Source organism: Ischnura elegans, chromosome 13, assembly GCF_921293095.1.
Source record: "Ischnura elegans chromosome 13, ioIscEleg1.1, whole genome shotgun sequence".
Lineage (NCBI taxonomy): Eukaryota > Metazoa > Arthropoda > Insecta > Odonata > Coenagrionidae > Ischnura > Ischnura elegans.
In genome coordinates, this window is record NC_060258.1 from 2,668,470 (window position 1) to 2,688,994 (window position 20,525).

General features: G+C 37.0%; 2 long non-coding RNA genes across 2 annotated transcripts; both read left to right on the top strand.

Annotated features, from left to right (window-relative positions):
- The first annotated feature begins 519 nt into the window (after positions 1 to 519).
- Positions 520 to 9,537, top strand: LOC124170252. The gene is made up of 5 exons (XR_006867380.1): positions 520 to 706; positions 2,808 to 2,915; positions 5,702 to 5,781; positions 6,886 to 7,655; positions 7,827 to 9,537. It is a non-coding gene; the product is annotated as an uncharacterized LOC124170252 (long non-coding RNA).
- A 916-nt stretch (positions 9,538 to 10,453) lies between these two features.
- LOC124170260 lies at positions 10,454 to 13,209 on the top strand. The gene is made up of 2 exons (XR_006867395.1): positions 10,454 to 12,756; positions 12,899 to 13,209. It is a non-coding gene; the product is annotated as an uncharacterized LOC124170260 (long non-coding RNA).
- Positions 13,210 to 20,525: the final 7,316 nt, after the last annotated feature.

Genomic DNA, 20,525 nt, shown 5'->3' on the forward strand with positions numbered 1-20,525 from the left:
CGAAGGCAAAATACTCTTCAGTTTCGGGAAAAGTATTAAAATAATTTTTAAAGGCTCCAATTTGTTATTAAAAAGGATGTCGTTTAATAGGAGACCAAAATATATTTTACGTGACCTTTATTTTCTCTTGCGCCAGGAAATAAGAACACGATGTAAGAAATAAGAAATAATAATTTATTTCAAGAGCCATATTTCATTATATAATGACGTCAATAAATGTACTTTAAGGAACTCATATTATAACAAGCCTTCAAATAGTGTTACCCTCGGTTTGAAAACAATAGTAATTTTGTTCACCTTTAGCTAAAACCAAGAGGCAAGATGCTAAAGTCATAGTATCTTAGATGCCATTTCAGTAATTATGTATGAGTTTGCTGATCGGGAAATTGATTAGTTTTTTTACAGGGATTAAAACTTGGGAAAACACCTGGATTCCTAAAAGTGACGTCACAAGCCGAGTGATTCTGCATAATCGTCCCGGAAGTCGGCCAGATGTATGTATGGTCACTAAAGATCGGAGGAGGGAACTGCTTCGTCACAAGTTCATGGTCAAGGTCAAGCATTAGTCAATTTGTCAAATAGTTTATTTCATTGACTACGCAGGCTTTGATTGCACAAATGTGATGACCCCGTCGAAATTTTTTATGTGAGCGAAAGGCATGAATATTTGCTTGGACAAATGATTTCGGGCTTGGTTCGAATTGAGGTACGTGGTTTCTTATGTTATTGTTTAATTCTGGTGTATTAAAGGTGTCAGTGTTGTTAATGGAACAAAGAAATTCCTCGAGTCTTCGAAAGAAGGGTATATCGGATCCATTAGAAACAATTTTTTGTCTGGAATTTGAAAGAGATGTAATTATAGTTGAGGCTGAACATTTTTCATAAACTTGGTGAGAAAAATGGTCACTCTTTAATGCATCGTAGGTTACCTACCTGAATTTGAGAATACTAATTTCATAAACTTCATTGATTTATCATTGTGGAATCGATGTTTGTGACGTATCCACATGATGACAGAGGATTGAGTGGTAATTGCTACTTCCCTTGAGTTTTGAAGGAACTCATTTTCATCACAGCTACTCGAACTGAACCATCCAAACAGTTTTTCAACTATTTCGATTTCCTTCTTCGTGTGCATAGCAAATCATACATGATCCATAAACTGTTTTGCACGTTCATGCATCTTATGGCAAAGTGATTACAACCTGAAGTATAATTGATTTCGTGTGTTCACTATGTTAGTATCCCTTTCTATCAGTGAACTAGTATCCTATAAATCGTAGACTTTCCTTGAACATTAAATGCCAGACTTAACAAACCAATACCAATTTGGTGATATTATTTGTTAGATATGGTTAATTAATTCGTCATCTTATAATTCTCTGCCAGCCTCTGGAAAACCTCAATGAATTCCAACTAATTTGTGGGCTCAAATGTGATAATTGTAAGGAAAAAAGTGATTACATTCATGTAGTGATATACTTTTCCAAACTAAATAAATCAGTTCCTGTGAGTAGTAGAATATGATGTTTGAAAACATAACCGGTAGGAACTTCAAAAGTGTTGCATTAGTTATCAAATTGAAATTAGATAGAGAATAACAGTTGATTCATCTTGGATATAATAACATGAAATTTATTTTTTCCGGCATAGAATTTTTCTGTAGAATTATTTAATACTCTCGAACCAGCTACATTACTGTTTCCTCTGTCCATTTTTTGTTGTATGTTCCTATTAAGCAGGGGAAAGTGGGTCAAAACGGACGGGTAAACATTTTTTCATTTAAAACTTGACCCGCTGTGGCTAGTATTCTTTTAAATGTGGTTAACAGTAATATTTATGCATATAGGGTGTAGCATATTAATGGAAATGCATTTTATGATAGTAATTCCATGTATTTATGATTTTTTTTCAAACATTGACAAAGTGGAGATTTTGCCTCAAAGATGGGGCAAAATAGACACCCATTGAAATTGCATTTACAAAACCTTTATTGTACAATTTTGAAAGATTAATTTTATAAACACACTTTAAAAAGGTGTGATATTTCTAAACATGAAATAGTAAATTAGCTATATGTGAGGCTGGATATTAACTTGTGTACAGCAATCACATAGAAATTGTCATCTTCTTCACAATTTGAACATGACTCTCAGCTCACTCTTTGCAGTTCAAACATTGTATCCAGTCCACTGTATTCTTGGAACTTGAATACCACTCATTGAAAAATTTGCAAGCCTACTCGTCTCCTTCATCACAATCATCCCTATCTGTAAAGGCCTGTTTACACGATGCATTAATACGTACAAGTTAATGTCTGTTTTCGTGAATGATTTTTGAGGACCGGAACGGAACATGTATGAATGCGTGAACCAAATTAGAACAGGTTCTATTTTCTGTGAATGCATTCGTGCAAGTTGGGTGGTTAATGGTGCATTTTGGGGTTCATTCTCACGTTCATACATTTAGACAATAGCCTGTTCATACTAATGCATTGCGTAAACCGGCCTTTAGATTATCCAACCTCTGTCGGTCCTGCCCCACTCTCCCGTGACGGTTTTGCCCCTCGACACACAGCACAAAAAATGTGCCAATAAAAGTAATCCATAATATCGTGTATCCATAATCAATTATTCGGCTACACGGGCTTAAAACACAACTAAAAGCACTAAGTTATCATATTAACTTACTGTTGGCAAGTCAAATCAGCATATAAGCTGCCAGATCCAAAACAAACTTAAATCGTTCAGAAATAATAACTAATAAAAATCCTTAATAAAACTGTCTAATATTTGAAATATTCACAGAAACAGAACGGTGGCCTCTACAAAAAGGAAGAAGAGCTCCATCTGCTGGTAATGGCAGCCACTTCAACTACTTTATAATGTTGATGCTTCAAAAGCAACAACTACCAGGTGATTTAAAAGGGCCGGTTTGATCCGCCCTGTCGGTTTTGCTCCATTCTAACCTACAGCATTCTTCTCACGTCAATTCATGCTGATGTTTGCTTATCCTTTGGCATTGTGTGAATTAATGAGGCATGACAATGTGACAAGTGTTAAAAACCTGCTGTAGCACTGATGAAAGATACCTTTGATTGAGCATTGCCTCAATCATTGATTTCGTCTTGAAACAACTTTCCTAGCGAAATATTTTCAAATCCAGTCACACATTCCTATATATGCTATTCTTTCAATCAGCAAAGTAGCCTTGATTTAAAAATATATTTTAGCACTAGCCACAAAAATATATTCTTCCAAAGAACTATTCTTACCAAAGAATTGACCCATATAGTTGATCCATAAAATCAAATAAAAGATCATGAATAGCGAAGTAGTTATAATCATAAAACTAAGCAGGGAAAATGGCTTTGCAACATTTGCTGAATATTGAATTATTGTGGTCTCCCGGACTGCATGCCACTGGTTATGAAGCAAAACAATTATTGTTTCTAAGTAGTTAGAGAATAGTCTTCCAGGGCTCTATCACTATGGTGTATTTCTGTGCATTCATTTTGTTCATTTGGTGCTTGTAACTAATGAATTTTAACTGCTGCAAGCCTAGGCAGAATAATAATGCCACCGCTTCTCATTGTCTTCTGAAGGCCTTCCTGCATGAATACAAGTAGGCCACTTACAAATGCAATTTACATGAGAAAAAAGCTGCTGTTATTGCTCTCCTTAAATCTTTTGGTATGTTTACTGGGAGGGTAGTTCAGGAGACATTTATCACGTAGCACTATTGAAATGGTCCCCTCTAGGATATTTTGTCGGCACAGTGTTTCAGGGAAGTGAGGTAAGGAGGGATTCCAATCTCGGCATCGTAAGGGCTGAGGCGGTTCATTCATTATGGTGACTGTTGAGGTGCCATGTAGGTGAAGCCTGTCATGGGTCATTCAAATCCACGCAATTTAAATTAAAATTCCACCTCCGGGCCATTCATCTATAATTCATGTAGGACCCTGTGAAAACTGGCATCAGCACCTTGGCTTTTATTTCAAAACTTGTGTGTGCAGTATAGCATTTAAATTATTTCTAAATAAGTTGATTTTAATTTTCAAATAACTTTTTTATCAAGTCATAGACATTTTAGAAACATCAGAAATGGCCATTGTGGAAATTGAGGGGAAACATTAATTTTGTTTTGTCTATAATGTGGTAATATTAATATTTTAACGGGAATGTTGACCATGCCTTTTTTCTGTTGACAGTGTCAATTTTTTAATCAAGTTATAGACGTCCAATAAACATCAAAGATGGCCATATTATTCCACCACTTTGTGTCCTAGCGTCATTTATAGATGGCGGCAGGCTTCGCTTGAAAAATTTTTTGGATCTGAGCAAAGTTAAAATTTTACTTTCGGGCTAAATGTGTTAAGGGGAAACATCATTTGTATGATGTCCATAATGTGGTAATATTAATGATGAAACTGGAATGTTAAATATGTCTTTATTCTACATTGGTTTCTAATTTTTTTCTCTAAATTGCAAGACATATTGTATATATAATTGTTTGGCAAGTGCATTTTTAATTTAATAATTGTTTAAAAATCCTGAAAATGTCTCTATTTTGACTAGTTTTTTCTTACTAACTGTGATAAGTGCTAAAAGTACAAATTATAAGTAGTTGTTACTTATTCAAATGGCAAAGTTACTTTAATTAATGCAAATATTGTTGACTTTGATTATAAATTACTATTTAATGTGAAAGTGTTTCACATTCTAGAGGGGATACATCTCAGTAAAGCTATTTACAAAAATTAACCGTATTAACTTAAATACAAGGTAATATCTTATCCAGGAGTCCTAAGTGGTGTTGGGCAATATGCTGGGTGCCAGTGTGGGTAAATACCGCCCACACTCTCAATGGTAGGGGTGCTAGGTTGAGGGTAGGAATAATTAGTGGTAGTGTTTCTTTTAGAGGGTGCGTCGGTGGCTAAGGCCATTTTGCACCACTCACTGACTGGAATTGATGGAGGGGAATAGGCCCGTTCTTAAATTAATGTGTCAATAATTTACAAGAGGTGTCATTTATATTTTTTATATTTTATTGAAAAGTCGAATTGAGTGTAGGAATGCTATCAGTCGGGAAATGTTTTCAGGAGTGTCTCCTAATACCTCAGCTAGGTTATCTCCGAGCTTGTGATTCACCCGTGCAGTCCGATATCTCGCACAGTCCATCAGGATATGTTGCACTGTTGGTGGACAAACACAATTTAAGCATTGGGGCTGTATTCTCTCTTCGGTGAAGAGGTATGAATGGGTTAATAAGCATTGGCCTATTCTTAAGCATGCTAAAACCACTTTCTCCTGTTTAGTATTGAGTCTCTCAGAGTAGGTGGGGACGGACAACTTACTACTTGCTGTATCTTAAACCTGTGCATCTGCGAGTTTCAGAGGAGGATATGCTGAAGGACAGGGTGATGAATGAAAAAAAATGTAGGCAGTAGAACCAATTGATAATACTCAGGCTCTCGCCAACTGTGAAGATGGCAAAGCCAGACGATGAAGTCTGGCTCCCAAAAATCCCGACACTGCGTGACTACCTATCGCCTCCCTTCGGTCTAACTACTTCAGGGGCTGGAGGGGTTGCCTTCCTCCCCCCTCCTTCTCCTGCAGAGGCCTCAACTGCAGTCTACTGAAGTAACTAAAAAAAAGAAACAGTGGGAGCACAAACAGAAGTAATTTATTTTATGTTTCAGGATTGCCTCTTATGTGCTGGAGATAGGCACGTCAAGGAAGGAGCGATTACCCATTCCAACCAGATTGCGTAACGTATTCGGTAAGTAGGTATGTAGTTGCGAATGCATTTAATCTATGCTTTTCCTTGAATTATTCATTATTTTGTGACTGCCTTGTATGAAAAAGCATGCCTGTCAAGAGCAAAATTTAAAAAAAATATAATGGATGAACAAAGTTTGAATGTAATGTATGTCAAGAATGGATAGCTAATATTTCTTGTGTTTCATCCATAAAAAAATTTTGCTATGGTATAGTTCGTTCTTATTCCCAAGTTTACGAACTTTCTGAAAGCTTTTCCAAAACTAATTAAAACGAAATCTCCATTTTTTTATTCATCAAGAAGTAGTCGTATCGCAATGTTTGCATGTACAAAATAGCTTTTGGGCGCTCCAGACAGTCTCAATCAGAGGCCAACATTTGTCAGGGCTAATGAGCTCATTATTTTTGGCCTTTTTATTTTGATGGATTTTTAACCCTTAACCATTGGCTGATGCAGACATCTGCATTTTTTAAATAATGAACGCTTTCAAAATAACTATTTTGTATGTCATTTATTCCTGTTATCTTCATATTTTCATGCTACAGATATCACCGTCTCGAAAACTAACATTTTTGTTTTTTATATCTGTAAATATCCGGCTACATTCCATTAATGGTCTTTGAGACCACTCACCACTCCGGGAGAATACATTGAGAAAAGGAATGAACAAAATAAGTACAATTGTTTCCAATTAATTAGCAATTTTAATTTAATATTGACGCCTAAATTTTTAAACATGAGGAAAGGTTGATTATTAAATACGATGTTATTTAGTGTTGTAGACATCAAGTTTTATATTTTGTGGAAAATAAATATTTTTACTGAATAATTGATTGGTATAGTTGATGCATAAAATCAAATCTAAGTTCATGAATAGCTAAGCAGTTATAATCATATAAAACTAAGCAAGAAAAATGGCTTTGCAACATTCTCTGAACATTGAATTATCGTGGCCTCCCAGACCGCATGCCAGTGGTTATGAAGCAAAACAATTATTGTTTCAATGTTCCAATGTTGGAGCACATACCTATGAAAGCTTTCATGACCAGAAAAATTTCTTAAGTATCTATTAAGTGAATGGTGTCTCTCTACTCTTCATTCCAGATTGCTTCAACAGGGGAAAACAAAATTAAAGGAAGCAGAGTACTCTGTTCAAATGCAGTGGCCGAGTCAGGGAGAAAGGGGAGATGAGGAGGGGCACAAAGATATATCCCTTACAGTGAGGACACTGTTGATGAAGAGAGGGTTATGCCATCTAAGACTTCATCTTGTAGATTTTCAATCTCCATTCTAGCAATAATTTGGTTTTTATCATTCAGTTCTCCTTCTAAATTGGTCTGGGTATCAGTTAGAGAAGAAAATTCCACATCCATCCATTCCATCCTGAAGAGTTTCTTCTAGTTCCTTTATTTTAGCCTCCAAACTTTCCTCCTTAGCTTCCAGAGATGAGTTCTCATTCTTTAGCAATGAATTTTCTTCATTTTTCAACAAAGTTAGCCATCGAAACCAATGCATTGACCTTGTTGTAAGAGAATTATGCCAGCCGAAACTGACAGTAAAAAGATCCAGAGGAGGAGGACTTTGCCCCCAATACCTGCATCTTCTTCCGATGAGCTCTATGCACGAGAAAGTGAGGGAACATTCCTTTACAGTAAGATACCCACAGAGGCTAATACGTTCTTTCAATATTTCAATTGGCCATCTTGATTAGATGTGTGGGATTAGAATTGGGACATCAGAGAAATGATGGGTCGTGCTGCTATCAAGGGCAGTATGGCTATGAGGCTGTGGACTGTCAACTAAGTGCATATGATTCAAGTTTATTTATGTTTCAGGGGTATTTGTATGCGTTGAAATTAAATTTTGTTTCAAAGGTAAATATGCTTAGCAATTTAAAATTATTTTATTCCCTTTCTTTGAAAAAGTATTTAGTGGTTCATTCAGTGATTAGCATGGTTCCGTGGTCAACAGCACATATTTAAAATGAATATTTAGTATTATTATTTGTGAGAGCTACTGATCTATTTACTTAACTAATCTTTTAGGTACTAGGAGTGACTTCTGTAATGAGAACACTGCACATAATTCAGCGGAATCAGGAGCCCATTAAAATAAAAAAATAAATACTTTAGAATCATTGGTACATGATTTGCTGAAGAAAGTGGGATGGAGACAAAATAAAACATTGCAGGATGGCGCAATGGAAAAAATTTATTAGACCTCTTTGAAAGGCTTTTTTCAATTTCAAAAGAGGTTAAAATGAGCCAATTTCAAAAAAATATGGTAAGGATATTTAATTCACTCCCTTTTATTACTGTTGTACCTTGGTTTTCTTTCTCAGAAAAAAATTTGGTAAGCTGACCATGATAAAAACATGGGTTTTCTTGATTCAGGCCGCAAACACTTACCTTGTGATTTGTGAATCATCAACCCAAATGAAAAACCAATTGGAAATGGAATTCGTTTACATTCAAAGGGCGTTTGCTCGTTAACTTGTTGACATTCAATGGATTTGAGTGAATGCAGAGCACCAGCAGTTTGATTCTGAATTACGAAGCGTACATCATCCACGTCTATGCCATTATTGCTCGCTCACTCTATATTTATGATTTTATGTGGTTATTCATCGCATTTAGGAACACTTTGTTGATGAGATCCTCATGACACGAAATTGCAAAAATTCCGAGGAAATGAAATCAATCTTGTTGATTTGTTGACGTGAACGTGGCCATTATAATTGTTAGAATTTTTACATTTACTTTTACTTGCATTATATCATTCTAAAATAGCTGCCATGAGTTGATGCATAAAGGGCAAATGCCGTCCAGAAATCAACGAAAGAAATTATAATTTCATATTGATATTATAATTTTATAGTTACCTAAACTTAAGCCTCTGATAATAAAATTGATAAATCAAACTTTCAATGAGTTTCAATTTCATCTTGAGATTTAGTGCATTAGCTGCATTGCACCATGATGCAATAGTTACACCACTGGAAGGAGAGGAAGGGGGTTAGAACTATAAGGGGATATCGCGTTCTAAGTCTATTCATTATATGTACAACTCACGAATATTACAATTGTTGTACGGTGCAAATTTCTTCTGGTAAAGTGACTTTCGCTCCTCACTTTTTTGAAGTTCTCCAGCATCTACCACCAGAACAGTGTTTAAAGAAATGCCAAATTTACCCTTTAATAAGAGTCCATTTCAGTTAGGAACCATAGAAATAATTGTTTCTCCAGGTTGGAACAAACTTCCGTCTCAAAAAATGACTGGTGTTTAACCCCTTAGCTGTGGGATTACTTGATTTTAGCTAACACCCTGTGCGGGATAGAACCAAGAAATACTCTTACCTTTAGAATGGCCAAGTGTCTCGTAAGGAATGGACCCTTAAAATCCAGTCAAACCCTTCTGTCTTTCTTACCAAAGGATGGGCCGACATTGGGGCACTTGTCGTGGTGCCCAAATGCGTTCATAGCATGGAGCGGGAAGGAAACAAAACAAAATGAGTGTGAGAAAGAAAATTGTGGGAGGCCGTGAGGGAAGGCCGGGGATAGTTAAGCTGCTTTAGCAATCCCTGCATTGAGGGAAAGTCACTTTGGCTCTACCCAGATAGCAATAAAAATTTTGAGCGACTGGTGTTGGTAGTTGAGCAATGGCCAGACATTGAAAAATGTTTTTCCCGCAGTCAGCGTACAACCCATTAATTCTTTCTCCAGGTTGGAATAAACTTCCTTCTCAGAAAATGACTAGTGTTCAAAAAAAGTTAAAAGAACTTATTGTAGTAATTATAATTTTCATACTCGCCTGCAGAAAGGGTGTTAAGAACTCTTGCCGGGCCATACGATATGGCCTCTTGAGAGTGGAATCGGTGTAGGCCAAAATTTTGGGTCAGTCCATGCAAAACTTACGGCCAGCCTCATGTATGGCCCCAGTGTATAGAATGGTCTCATTTAGCAGAATGGCCCTGCATGGTTCAGGGGGTCTATTCACTAACTCAAAGCTCCCATTCTGGTAACTTCGAACTAGCTACCACTATTGGCTACCTACCGTATTCCCTAAGTGGGGGTGGCTACCTCAGACCAAAAATTGCTGGCAGCTTTCTCAAACGGTATATGGAATATGAGAAATATTTCACGTGAACTCAGTTTTTACTTTTAGAACCAATGAACTGGCTCATTTCATTGTGTTATCTGCAGGAAAATCATAATGTCACTCCTGGCTGGCCATTTCTTGTAGTTCAAATTACCAAACTAAAAAATTATGAAAAGCTGAGTGCCTTTATCTTCATTGTTATAGAAATACATAAAAATAAGTGTATTAGGCTATATGGCATACGTATCAATTCAATAGTTTCGATCGATGGAGCAGTTTATGTCACTAATGTTAATCATAACCACTAGGTTATGTAATTATCGTGAAGTGAAAATACAAGTTACTACAAAGACATAAAACCAAAGCAAGGAAATTGTCGTTCTAATGCCTGAGAATTTTTCACTAATGTGTCACTTTTTGCTACAAAAATGTTGATTACCATCAGTTTCTGAGCAGAGATTGTTCCTTCTTGCACTGCGAAAGAATTTCGCAATTACAGGTGTATATGATAAGTAGTATTATTTTTTCAATTTCATTTTATTTAATTTTTATCACTTACCATTTATTTAATGTTTTTATTTATTTCATTTTAGACTCACAATATACTTCAAACAATATTTACACAAAACTCTGTCATGCCATTCTCACAATGGCTAATTCAATTTTTAAAAGGTTTTATGAATCAGTATTGCACGCCAACAGCCAACCCTGCACTATTGCAAGTGAGGACATTTCATTATAACTTGACCATCACAATAATAAACCAACCTACGTTGTTCCTTCTCTCAATATTAATGTCATGTACTATCATTATTCTTGTAATTACTTCATGTGTGGACTTAATGAATGCCCATGGTTACACTTTTTCAAAATTCAAAACAAATACACCACCCTGACAACCGGCACTGAAATTAAATGGGCATATTAGGCTAAAACACTCAAATGAAAGCAGAATGAGATCATGAATGCATTCATTCATTGATGGAGCAAGAAAGTTATTAATATCTGTCATAAAACACCTTACATTGCAATACAAAATAATAATTGCCTTCTCATCGATGGTCTGCATCTATGCAGCTCTAAACTCTCTTCACAACATTACTTCAAAACAAATATCATTGCTGAAAATGCACGGGAAAGTTTACCATAAATGCATAGACAATTGCAAAAATAAGACATCCATCTCTTAGCAGTGGATATATTGGCATTGGTAATCACTTCAATGCATCAATTTGTACCGCCACTACAAAAGTGTTTATCGCAACATATATAATAATCACTGAATGCGAGTTTTGTCTCCACTTCAGTAATGACTTAATGCAAAATAAGACTTCACGTGAAATAAAATGATTAGAAGCAACATAATTCTTCTCCAAGTGATGAAATCAACTAGTTAACATGATTGGTAGTTCACTCCGAAACATACATGTTTAGACAAGAAATTTATCACTCATTCCCACTACTTTGTTAAGAATACAATAATTAAAGGCTTAAAAATAATTTAAGCGGCATGCGTGACCTTATCCAAGAAAATATTTACGGACAACAGCAAAAATAATCAGCAACTTTCTTGTTTACCAATCCATCGCAAGTTGTTCCAAGAAAAATACTGATGGGATAGAACATAAGATTAGTAACATGCACCACTTGGCTCACGGTGGTTTCTTAGGAATTCTAGGAAGCGCGGAGTCCCAAGGGTGTGCTTTGTGAAGCTACCCTTCGTGGAATTTCTTCTACCATAGTATCTAGTTTGAAGCCAGGGAAGTAGTAGCTCCACATCCCAAAGAGATTACAGGTCAGAGCCACATAAGCCACCGGTAGCTTCTGCTAGCTCTTTCGCCGGTGCTTCTGCGTTAGGGAATACAAGTGGGAGCTAGTAGCGTAATTAAGCAGCTCATTGCCAGAATGCCACCACGTTTCGAGTTAGAGAATAGTCTTCCAGGGCTCTATCACTATGGTGTATGATTATCACACATGTAGGCCACTTACAAACGCAATTAACATGAGGAAAAAGCTGCTGTTATTGCTCTCCTTAAGTCTTTTGGTATGTTTACTAGGAGGGTAGTTCAGGAGACATTTTTCACGTAGCACTAATGAAATGGTCCCCTATGGGATATTTTGTCTGCACGGTGTTTCGGGGAAGTGAGGTAAGGAGGGATTCCAATCTCGGCATCGTAAGGGCTGAGGAAGGAGGTCGAGGTAAGAAGATAAGGGGATAGGAACAAATAATAGGCCAGTCACAGGCAGTATAAGTCCCAAGTGAACGGAATCAATGTAATGCTTTAGATGATACATTCAAAGAGCATATTTCACCTGTGGAAATGTAAAAAATGGTTTACCAAAGAAATACTACTTCTTTCCAGGGACGTCAATGTTGCCTCCAAAAATAACATGTATATGTTCATGAAAAATTTCTGTGACATATCTGCTTCACCACTGACAATGGATTACTGTGGCATGGTGACATGGTATTTCCGCTTGAAAAGCTAAGGATCATGCGCTCTCACGGAAACAGATCAGTATGACATCCTTGGTTAATAAATTGAAGGAAACATGTGCATATGAGAAGAGGCTAACAGATGTATGCAGACTCGTGAGATGCAGATGGATAAGTGGACTCCTGATTGCATTGGGTGGTCGTGGACATGATCTTCTCTTTGGGGTCGAAAGAGATGCATTGAGAAAAATGGTTTCCTCACAAGAAGAGAATGTCCCAGAGAATTTATGTTGGGTGGCTCTGTTCACTATGGAAGGTGAGCAGGCAGTGGGCACGAGAACTGTCTCTCAAAATACGGATGACCACTCTTTGAAAAGAGCCATCCTGGCTCATCGGAGAGCAAAATACCAATAGAATAACTTTAAGCTTGGAAGATTGATGTAAGTATGCTTACTGCTGTCACCATACCTACGCATCGTTTTCCTACATTTTATGGCTAATTTTATCCATAAAAAAAACACTCATCGGGTTATTCTTACACATTTTTAATACCAATACATTCCTTTTTTTTGTGCATTGCAGTTCTAGGCCAGCTCTCAGTCCCTGGAAATGGTGTTTCCCAAATGGACCCAGAAGTATTCCAAGGCTCGGAAACACCTAATGGCTCCAATGAATCTGAATACAATGCATAGATTGAAGAATATACAGAAACAGAGTGAAATTCCTCTGCACAAAGAAGAGAAATGAAGAGCTAGAGCAAAAACTCGTTATCACAGGTTGAAATGTATTTGGAGTCTTTGTGTGAGAAATTTTTGCCGGGACAAAAGAAGGAATTCATCTTAATGTTTAAGAAATGTGAAAGTAAGTGAATAAAAAAGCAACATGATCTAAGATCATTTAGTTTATGTCTGTATTTCTTATGGGATGGATACATCTGAAAATTTTACAGCTGACTATTCATGAGTGCATATTTCTGGTTAACATTAATTTTGATACTAAGAGAGCGGTTTATCGGAGATTCTGAGGAACTATTGAACGACCCTAGTATTATTTTTGGGTCCTTCACTCCCCGTACTATAATGAGTATGTAGGTGACCACTGGGTTTGTTTCTTAAATTATCGCCGATAGTAATGGTGGAATCCCAAGAAAACACGTCATCTTATATCCATTAGCTGAGCCAATTTTCCATATTAATTCCAATAGTGATGATATTTTTTCGTCAATTCTATAAAAAGGTCTATGCAGTTATGTTGTGAATTATTTCCTTGTAAGTGATAAAAGGCAGGTGAAGGCAGAGTCAATGTGAGGAGGAGATAAGATATCGCGGACTGTCCACCTTTATGGACTCAATGCTTCTCCATTCTCTCTTTGAATGATGATGCTTGTTGCGAATGTTTAAGTATTTGAGAGCAATGAGAAACGGATCGCTGGACTCACCAAACTTCTATTGAATGGCACAAAAACTCAGTGACGTCATGGCAAATTTAGCAGTGAGGGAACGCTTTTTCCTTGACACCTGGCTTAATTGACTAGTGAAATATCACTCTGTACTTTTTGTTGCAATTGACGTCTGCATATTTTTAAATAAAACTTTTTTTTCTGGTTACGAATATTTCTTGGTAGACATGAATTTTAGACATTTTGAGGCACCAAAATTGATAAAAGTTTAATTTCATTATCATGTCATTTTTTAACAAGCACACCACAGCAAACAATTCATATCGCCCAGAAACTTAATGGAGACTTCTAGTCGAACTTTCAGTTTGCATGAGAGAAAATAAGTTCAGCTTACATGTAAGACAATGTATATCTTTTTTAGTGTAGTAAAAGTCGGATCTCAAAAAGAATATTTTACATTTATTATTATATTATTCAAAAACAGCCAACAGAGCTTTTACATTGAATAGAAAACTTAAAATCTTCAGCTTTCACAAATATAAATTACAAGTAGGATAAAACAGAGATACAGAAGATGGCTTTCCGAAGCTGCCTCTTGAATCATCTGATGGGAACTGAAATATCCAGGGAAGGGTGAGTGGTCGAAAGTGTGTTGAAAAAGGTAGGGGGTCTGTAATAGAGTGATCTCTGGTAGAGCGAGAGAGAGAGAGACGGAATTAATGTTCAAGAATTTTAAGGTTGGAGGGACAGGCATAGGAGTAGATAATGGAGCAGTGTTTGAGGATTCGGAGAACTCTTTGGTGATGCACGGTTTGAATGAAAAAACAGCAATGATGAACAGTAGGCCGGCCCTTGTTTTTCAGAATTGCGAAAAGTTATGTTTTCCTAATCTCAAAATGATCGAAATGAGGTTTATATTCACATGTTAAAATTTGGTTACTTTAAAATAACGGCAACCTGTGCCCCAAGGGCCCTAAGTACTGAGGACCCTTAATTGAGCTTAGTAAGTGGTGCGGGCCGTACTTCAGCGGCACTGCGGTGCGGGGTGGCGCCGTGGGGGGTGGATTGCATTACGACGGACGATATCTCCTAAACGCTTAGAGACAGGTCAAACCAAATAGAAAATCGGCACCAAAGGTCTTTACTTTTACGTTTTACAGAGAAATAGCACTTTTTTGCTCCAAAAAACTCAATTAAGGGTCTTCAGTACTTAGGGCCCTTGGGGACGGGTTGCCGTTATTTTAAAGTAACAAAATTTTAACACGTGAATGTAAATCTCATTTTGAGACTTGGAAAACATAACTTTTCGCAATTCTGAAAAATAAGGGCCGGCCTAATGTACAGCAGATGATAGAACGAATTATCACAACCCTAACGCATGTGAGAACTTTCCCTGCATTCCATAGTCTACAAAAACCACGAATAATTTTTCCATTAGTTCAACAAGTTTCCATTCTAATTTTCCACACGTTAAGTGTTCCCTCCGATTGATTTATGACTTATTTTTTCTATGCATACATAGATTCCAGAAAGCAACCACTAGGGTGTTTGACTTGGGGTGATTAATCATTAGTCTGCGACAGGGATTAGATTAGTCCAAATAATAATTAAATAAAGTATCCAATTGCATCTTTGCTTTTAGTTTCAATCGGAATTTCTTTGTTAGAAAGCAAACAACCAAGATATATAACCTCAATGGTTTAATATTTTAATTTGCAGTATCGGTATTTGAAATTTATTTTAACTGCGCAAATATTATGGGTTAGCTTAAGAGAGTGTCACTGCAAACCATTTTTAGCAAATTGAAATTTTAGAATCTCACTTTAACTTTATAACTCATCACCACGACTAGTTAATGTAACCTATATCCAAAGGTAATATGGTAGTAGGGATAAAAGGCTAGTTTCCGTAATCAAAGAAAACGAAAGGCATTGATTGCGATTCGTTACCCACCATTAGTGTACTCATAATACACAAATTATTTGGTTTTAGAAATACCGGTTTAGACGAATGGCAATGGTCAATTTTTATCCTCATTTGAAAAAGGTCAGATTGGCGCCCATGCGATTCCACTCCACTTGACGTCACAGGGACCTAGTGTCTATGCGAGTAGACAGGAGTTATACATCGTCTGAGATTATCAATGCATGCATGAGGCACAGAGCTCAGGGAAACATTCTTAATAATCACTTATTAAAGCTGGCTAAGGTCGGAAAGCTTTCTTCGTTTAGTAAGGTATTAATAACCCTTATTTAAGCCAGGTGCTACCAGCTAGCAGGGTACTCGGCTACCTGCTAGCAGCCTTCGTCATATCAGCGCTCAAAGCCTCGCCCCAAGGTCACTTCACTTGCAGCAACGTGCATCAGAACGACGTCACTCGGAGTTTTCCCGGCATTCATACTCAGCCGTCGCGTTTTCGCGCGCTTGAAATTTTTCACTTTTCATTTATTGGCGAAAAATAGATATCGTCACTTAAAAATCTAAAAGCGTGAAATATGGACTCCAGGAGTAAAAATCTTTCGATTTAGGCAATAAAAAATAATAGGAAATACCCTATCGTCGTAAATATTACCGTCCAATTTTTAAAGCATGATTCGGCATTATAAATTTTCATGCTATCAATCTGAAAATTAAGGGTTCCATGACTTTTTAATGTAAATGAAACTTAATTTGTCCGCACTTTCTACTTCCAAATATGTTTTTCAGGCCACCATTACCCTATAGGCAGCCTACATCGTAGTGATGTATATTTTTATTAATAAAAGAAGACATAAATATTCCATCAGCTGAAGTGTACTAGGTACCACTTACCAATTAGTATCGCACCCGTAACTGAAGGATTGAAAGACTAATACGTCTACATTGAAAACTAAAATCTACCATTGGTTTGTCATCCTATCCACGCCTGACAAATATGAAACTCGTTAAGTTGTATATGAAAATCTATGTTTATACATAATATGATGAAAAAATAGGTGGTGAAAATACGAAAATTATTGAAAAGTTACTTCGGTAGAAAACATGAAGAAGTCGTGCCAGCAGATTCTGTATCCAAAGCAAACGCTGGGGGAAGTATATCAGGAAATTCCTACTTCTCAGGTTGGTTACTTTCCAGGGAGCAATTTAGTTATAATATTCCGTCCCTCGGATGGAACTTTATGCCTTGATACCAACCGTGCCTTTCGTATGAACGACGAAGCCGGGTTTCCTTCCACACTCCCTTCCCTCTTTCCTCTAAGAAATGCAAATTCACTATACTCTCTCTGTCGATTTCTGCAAATGCAATACAGTCAGACTGCCGACTCGAAAACGTCACCTTTGAATATGATAACCACGTTGGAGACTCCCATTTGAGAAGATTCCATCCTTCGTGGATGTGTCGATGTTCTGCTTATCTCCATCGTGTGTTTATCCCTTATCTTCTTTGTATCCTCCTCTCATCCCCTTATAATATTTTTTGGATATTTCCTGTTGCCTCCTCCTGGTTGAATGGTTGAATCTTTAGTACGTGACCACCTTCGACTGTGTTCAACCGCAAGTGCAATCATACCGAAATCCATCCTATGCATACCATAATTGGTAATTTGAGTCATATGAGTATAACGGCTTATCCCTTAGGATGCGGGAGTTAACGATTTTAGCTGCCAGCCGGTGCAGCAAAGACCCCCTGTGCAGAAGCCAATGAAAATAAGGGAGAAATACAACACTTTTGAGGTTAAAAGAAGCCGTTTTAGTGAGTACCATCCAATAGTACAGTTTATAAATATGGCTTCTTATGCTTTATAGGTTTTTTACGTTAGGAAAGCCGTGGCTCAAATTCGAATGATATTATCATTTAACGCGTTGCCAAGAGGTCGAGACGATTAGAATTTGGAGTTCAGTAAACGCATGCGTCAGAAATAAACACTTTTTATAAATATATAAAAATAATAAATATTTCATGGAAATGGATTGTTCCAGCAATCTCGGCCTAGCGCGCAGCCTCCGAGTCTCCAGCGGCTCCCTGACTTAACTCTTCACTTAACTTATCATTTAATCCACTTAACATCTGCGGAATGCTTTCAGTACGCCAGCAGATGTTTGTTACGAATCGATTAGCTTTCCTGTGCATTTTATTCAGTTCTCGTATTTTTCCTTTGTGTTGTCATCAGTTCACGGATTAAGTCTTTCTACTCCGGATCCCATACGCTCGCTGCATATTCAAGGCGCGGTCCGACGAGTGTGAAATATCACCGTTCTTTTACTTTCTCATCCGAAAAGCTTCCCACAATACGCTTGACGAATCCCAACCTCATCAGGTATGTTATGTGAAGTATGCGTTGCTCACGATAGTTTTTAAGTTATCATGACTCCCACGTACTTCGCTTGGTAATACAGTAGATTCCAGTCAATCGGGACAGGTGCACTTTGCCCCAATTAAGTGGCTGCCCAAATTAGGAGAATTGTCGTGTACATGGGCATAAAAACCTTTGAAATGGTAGGAAGAAGACTGAAGAATGTTTATAATGCAACACAAGTTTATTTAACTAAGAATTTTATCAATGAATCAGAGCGTTTAGTTAATTTATTATAATTTTTTATAAGAATTATGACATTTTTGTTAAAAATATTTTCACAGCCTCGGGCGACGCTAAGTGAATGTCTTTTACTAAGTCCTATTAAAGAAAAGTCCTATCCTCTTGCGGATACTATAACAACAAGAGCTTTCAGAATAGGGCAAGAATAGGGACACTTGTAAAAAATAAGAGCAAATCAAAGGAGTAAAATATAAAAAATAGTAATCTGAAAACAAAAAATATTCAATTTCGTCGCGAGCATAGAGTCTATGTCGCCGACTCATGGCCCAATAAAGCGGCACTCTGTCCCAAATAAGCGGAGAATACTCTGGGATATTCCTATCTATTGGGTTCTGTTCTTCGAGATCTGCCCCAATCAAGCGGCTGCCCCAAGTAACCGGTGGACCCATTAAACGGAATCTACTCTACTATGTCCACAGCATAAGCATACAGATAGTTGCACGACTTCCGCAAGAAATGAACCGCCGTGCATTTGCTAAGACTAATTTGGAGTCCCCACTCTTGGCTGCACAGATTAACGTTTTTTAAATCCAAAGGTATTATTTCAAAGTAATGTTTTGATCATTGATATTGCGATATATGACGACATTCTCAAAGAAGCGTATTTTTCTGCTAATTCAGGAACAGAGACATGTGCCGTAGACATCATTTGGAGTTAAAAACTATTAATATTCTTCGTTGACATTCCATCAGCTAGTTCCATTCCGTTCGAGAAATTTACTACACATTTTAGTTCATAGGCGGAACGTACTTTTTCTTAAATATTCATTCAAAAATTTCAGATGCGACTCGGCAGGGTTGAATATTATGCGATAACGTCAGAGTTTATTCAGTTTATAACATTCTACGTAGTTAAATCAACACACACACACATTTGCACTAGCAAATTCCTTATAATATTTTTTCTTTGTTTTTAAAATAAAGTAAATACTTTCTTAATTTAACATTTTATTCGTGTCCACTTTCACTATACATGGTGAAAAGACGCATCCGCACTTGTGCGTAGATAAATCGAGATGAGAACTCAAATTGAGCTCATTTTCATAACCTACATTTTAACGAAATCCGGCAGTTTTTGGAGCAATTTTTGGGACCAGTTTTCACAAAAATCACTCCCTCTGGTGCGTATTACAATCGGTATGAAGGCTTCCGTTTGCGAGAGAAGTAAATGTTTATGAAATGGTCTGTTAAATGTTATGGAGGGCCAGAACAGAGTAAACAGGACAAAGTTGCATCCTATATTCTTATTTTTCCGCGATGATCCACCACCTTAGAAAAAATTCCGATACACTAACCCAAAGGTACTAAAAATCGTCCCCTGAAAACATTTTTCATTCGTTGCCCTCAAAAAATATTTTATGAAAACGTGCGTTAGAAATTTTCAAATCTACGTCATTTCTCCTTTTCTCTTCCTAGAAAACAATTGGGAAGATGTTCCATTAAAAAAGCTTTCAAATGCCGCAAACCGCATTAAAAAAAATAAGATTTCTTGGAGCATGTGTACTGCGTTCATTTGTAAGCACAAAAAAGTCTGTCTGCGTGGTCTTTACTCGCGCGGATGATAGGCGGGGCAAAGGGGCGGAGGGGCAAAGCGGATGTCTCCTCCGCATGGTTACGCACTCTCTGCGTAAGCTTCCACTGACGACAATGTAATCGTATTCGCTGGCACATTGCGGAGCGCAGACCGTCCACGTCCATGCGAAAAAGGCATTATCTTTCGTTTACGAAATATGTAACACGAAAAATTCGCATCACGGTGTAAAGTTGAGATTTTTGAAGAATATTAAGTAGAAATCTTGGAAAAAAGTCAGCGAGTAAGGAAATGAGAGCGATATTACGATCGCGTTTTAAAAATTGTGGTCATGTTTGGGCCACTGTACCTCAGTAACGGGTCGAATTGATGTAAAATGGCTTATGCATATATAGTTGGTAATCATTTAAAAGTATTTACGCTAACTTTAAAGTCTACATCTCAAAAAACGTCATTTTGGAATTTCATTCTGTTTTCGTTTTCAACCCACTGTGCGGTGGAACGAAAATAAATCATTTCTCTATAAACACTACGAATGCAAACTGCATATTCATAAGTAGGAAGTAACGAGAAATTAAATCTGCTCTATCTCTGCAGAGAACGGTAAAATGAATAAACGTATATACATAAAATATTACAATAAAAAGGAACAAAGACTTAGTATAATTAATAAAAAAATCCCAACGAAAAACTAAAAGCATA